Source organism: Pterocles gutturalis, unplaced genomic scaffold (genome assembly GCF_000699245.1).
Source record: "Pterocles gutturalis isolate BGI_N339 unplaced genomic scaffold, ASM69924v1 scaffold10863, whole genome shotgun sequence".
Lineage (NCBI taxonomy): Eukaryota > Metazoa > Chordata > Aves > Pterocliformes > Pteroclidae > Pterocles > Pterocles gutturalis.
In genome coordinates this window covers 45,777-50,657 of record NW_010118137.1, presented here as the reverse complement: position 1 = coordinate 50,657, position 4,881 = coordinate 45,777, and positions in this window count along the sequence as shown.

Below are 4,881 nucleotides of genomic sequence, written 5' to 3'. Positions count from 1 at the left end.
TGCACTTATTTTGCATTAAATATTGTAAGAAGAGTGATTGTATTTTTTCCTTTGCAAATTTAATTTTTGCAAATTTGATTGTGGCATTTATAATTCAATGGGTTAAAATAAGGTTGGAATAGCGTAGATGGAGAGGAGTTTTACAAATTCTCACAGGGAATTAATTCAGTGATTTTAGAAAACCTCATGTTCAAATTCCTGTGAATATTTGAATTAATCTACACTGAATTTTAGTTCTAGATATTTGTGGGTACTGAATATAGATTAAGTTATTTTTATACTTTTTAATAGCTATCAAAGAGCATCATAGGTCCTTGTGCAAACAGAAAGCAGGAAACTACGTTTTGTACAGACAAGGTCATTGCTGACTCCTTGTTGGGAAGATGGCAGTATAGGCTTGTATTTTAAGAGCTTTTCAACTGTATTAACTGATTTAGGAGACTATTGTCAGCTAAGTTTTTGCTTTTCCAGTCCTCTCCTGAAATTATTTTATCCTTGGTAGTTGTGTGTACAGATTTAGATGGAACTTCTTCTGGGCCTCTTCGAACAACCTTTTCTTAGAGTAATCTCTGCTTTCTAGTAGCTGTTTTTTCCTGCATGGATTCTTAGGATTATTAGATTTCTGTAAGATTATGGACATTTTCCAGAGCTGTATCAGAGATCAGAAGGAAACTTCTTCCCCCTCCCTGCCCCCCCAGCTTTTGAATTTAGCAGATTTTAGTGCTGTGACAGCAGTATTCTAATAAATGTAAATGCCACTCTCAACCAACTCATCACATTTTGTAAGTCCCAGAAAGTACTTGAAGTCAAGACTACAGTTGCAAACCTTTTGCTGTGGTTTTATGTTAAGCTGGTGAAATGGACTGTTTGGGCACAGTTTATAACAACAAAAGTAGTTTGTGTAGTATAGTTTATTCTAGCCTCTGTTTCTTCCTCTTCCTTCCTTCTCCCACAAGCATAATCAGCTATGAGGGCAAAAGCTAGTTTTGTATTACATTATAACTCTCTTTAAAAACAACAACAACAACAAACCCCCCAAACAAATAAACAAAAAAGCCCACCAAAAAAAACTCAGCAAAAAAATTCTCTATGAATTATGTTCCCGACTGCAACCATTCCAGGAGAAGGTGGTGGTTAATGATGGTTGTGTCTTTTTCCAGATAGATGTAGAAATGTCACTAATCACAGATCTGTTACAGAGTAAGGTCTAAATAGTAGGTAAATAGATCAAAAATCTTGTCAGATTACTGCAAATGTTATTTATTCACTAGTACACCTTTACATTCTAGTGTTTCTTGAACTTTTTCCCCAGAGAGGGACATGTTACAGGAGATACTTCACTATAGCAAACAGAGCCCTAATAACATAAATAGAACGTGAATAAAAGTTAATTTAGTTTTGACATAAGATCCAGCTCTAACGCCAAGAGGAGTAGTTAGGCAAGTTTAATGTAGTAACTTACATTTGAACTCAGATTGTCTTTATAAACCTTGTATTGTGAATAATTGTGAGCTTGATGCAAGAGTCATGGATAAAATCTTTTGTGCTATCTTTATAGATGTGAAAGTAGTTATCTTAGTTGTTCTTTATGAACCTGAATTTTGAAGTAGTAACTATAACTGTTGTTTACTTGGGAAAGCAGTATTGTGGAAGCTTTTGTAGCTGTTATCTAGTTAGCCAGAAAGATTAAAAATTTTAACTAATCTAGTGTGATTATCTATAATAATTATTTTACAGCCTGTACATACAGCCTTTTACATTATTCTTCAAATAAATGCTGTTTTGAGAATCTCTTTATGTCTCTCTGTAGCTCAGATACACTTGAGGGGTTGTACTTCTGTCTCCGAGCTATACCCACAGATGTGACACTGGAAAACTACTCATACCTCCTTTGGCCTTTTTTGTGTGTTGCATGAAGAGAAGTATCGTTGGTACGCTGCTTTTTTGTTTTGTCACTGGGCAAGGTGATCATTGCTAGCACTGAACCAGCCTTGGTTCACCTTTAGCGTTTGGTGAGAAATGCCTGTGCGTTTAATCACTTGCAATCCATTTGTGTTTCTTTAGTATCACTGGGGGTACATGTGAGATATCGCCCATCTGCACCTTGGCAGTTTTCTTCCACTTCCTGCTCTCTGCCCTTATCAGAACAGGCATTTGCTTATCGGTGATCAGAAGCCTAACCATGTTACAGCTGTCCTGGTACCTGCTGTGGGTCCCTTTTCACTCTTTGAATGGAGAGGCCTCAAGGTGAATGCTCTGTAACTGCATTTCTTACCTGCTTTTGAGGTCCTTTTGATGCCTGTCTTTATTACCTGGTATGGGCAAGTGGCTTTCGTTCTCACTTCCTTTCTTGATAGTGAGAATTAAGAAAGGAAAATTGGAGCCAAAGAATTTGTGATTTTGAAATTTTTGCCTTTTCCCTAAGGAGTCTTGGAGAACTGCCTTTGTTGGATCTGCTGGTAAAGAATTTCAGGTGTTCAGTTATTCCAAATGTCAACACCCTTGAAATGAGGTGTTAGAGTTTGATTGATTGTGCTGGAGTGAGGGGAATCTTCCTTGACAGCAGAAACAGCTTCGAGAGGTGAGTGGTGGTGAAGTACTGTAGGTTGGGTCACTTTAAACAGTGAGGCTCTCAATGCTATCCATAGTTTGGGCTAAAATCTGGTGTCTTGATGTGGTTTGCATTGCCTTCATCAAGGTATTTGCATGCCACTGCACCTACTGTATCCCATTGGGTGGAGCTTTTACCCCCAGTGGGTTTGAAATCCCAAAAAGGGGAGTTAATTCTGCAGGGCCCTCTGAAGTTTGTAACACAGGGCAGCAGTGGCCAGCCCTTTGGTGCTTCAGCAGTTTGCTTGCTGGTGATCTCTTTGTGAAGCTTCTGTCACTTTTCCTTCAGCTGTACAATATCCAAATTATGATGGCCTATCTTCTCTATTCCCTTCTCTCTCCCTCCGTGCCCTGAATTTGTCCCTGAAGTGGTCTGTGAGCTCCCTGTGAACCAAAGAATACTTATATTCAGGAGTACTTGCATTTAGGTTTTCTCCAAAGAGCACATTCAATGAGTACAAGAGTACATGCCCTCCAGATAGGCAGCGTAGGGTAAGACATCCCATTTTATGTCAGCAAATTCCTTGGCCCAAACTAACGTGTTCCCATGAAAAAGCTGGTACAGTGAGTAATGGGTTGTATGACAGCCCACTTTATTACCACAGTGATCTACAGTTCACTGGGCTCAATCCTTTAATGCAAAGCTTCTGTCTGCACTTGAATCGCAGACCATGAAATCTATGCTGAGAACAGTTATTGTTAATATTTAGCTAATTGCAACGTTTAGAAGATGTAAGAATTGCTGCAGTGGTGTTGTGAGATCATTTTGCAGGTGGGTGGAGTAATTGATGTAATTCTTAATTTGCAGTGATAAAATGTTAGACTGGCATTGACTCTGCCCAGCCAAAGTGCTGAGGTTTACTGAGATATCTGGTTCAGTGCAGATCTTAGTGTTTGATAATGTAAAGCCTGCATAGACCTTCTTTCCCATTTTTTGAAAAGTGTTTTGGCTCTTCATACACACAGGGTTTATTTTGTGGGCATTTTAAACTGTCCCTTTACATTTACCTTCTGTAAACATACAGTAAGGTTCCACTGCTGTTTGAAAATAACAATTTTGCTTCCCTAGGCACATGAATATTACTCTAAAACCTGACTAAAGAATTTTAATTTTTTCTGTAATACAGTTTATTTGAGAAATTAACATATCTTTTGAATAATATTAAGGCATCGAGGCTACAGTTGAATGTGATAATTAGGAAATGATCCTGGGGCTAGGGAAAGGAGCTTGGAGACTTATGTTGCTTTATGTTGACCAACAAGACTTTTTTGAAAGGTCTGTCTTTCCTGACTCTCTGTCTTTGTAATTTAGGCAGGTGGCTTTGAGACAGTTACAGGGTGGCTGGGGAATCTGGAATCAAAAAGCTGTGTGTGAACAAATTGAGGGAAGGAATCATAGGCAGTATTGTGTGAAGACAGATATATCTTTCAGAGTTAATTTCGGTGATGGATATGTTATCTCAGTTGAGGTACAAATAACTCTCTCTGTAAAGCTGGATGCTCATTGTTGTGTCTTCATTAGAAGGAGACGCAGTTCTGCAGAGATGCTGTACCCAAATCCAGTCTTGGTTTTGTGCAGCCTCAGTGACTTACAGAGTCATTCTGGTATCTCCAACTAGGAAGTGAAAAATTTCCTTGTATAGTTAGTTCTGTTAAAGATCCGTGAACAAAGCTGAAATTAGAGCATTTAATCTGGCATTAATCAGCCTTCATGAAGGCAAAGGAAGTTATGATTTTAAAATGGGCCACCTAGCCTTAAAATAACAAGCACAACTTTGTCCTAGGGAAGGCAAGGAATTAGTGAGGCCCAGGTTTAAGACCCCCGACACTGAGTCTCAGATATATTGATAATTTTTGCTAAAAGTATTTTTTAAAAGCTTTTATTTGTAACCGTTTCCTTTCTGTGCTTCATTCCCCATTCAGGGATCTTAAGATAGCTGACTTTGAAGGCACTAGCAGAAAATGCAGCAGAACTTTTCTTTTCATGCAACCTTTTTTCCCCTCTTCTGCCCGTTTAGTTAAATAACATGTGTATATTTGATATGATTTCTTGGTGGACTGAGTACCAACATCAATGTTATTTGAAAATTACATGTGTATTTGAGAGAAGACCACTGGAATTTTAATATTTCTGCCCTGAGACAAAACTGATATAATGCATTTGTAGCTGTGAATTTCTTCTTTCTGGGCTTTGCCTGTCTTGTCTGGTAGTCTAGAACACAAGCACAAAACAATGACAGCTGTACAGTAAGTTCTTGTTTTATTTTGCAG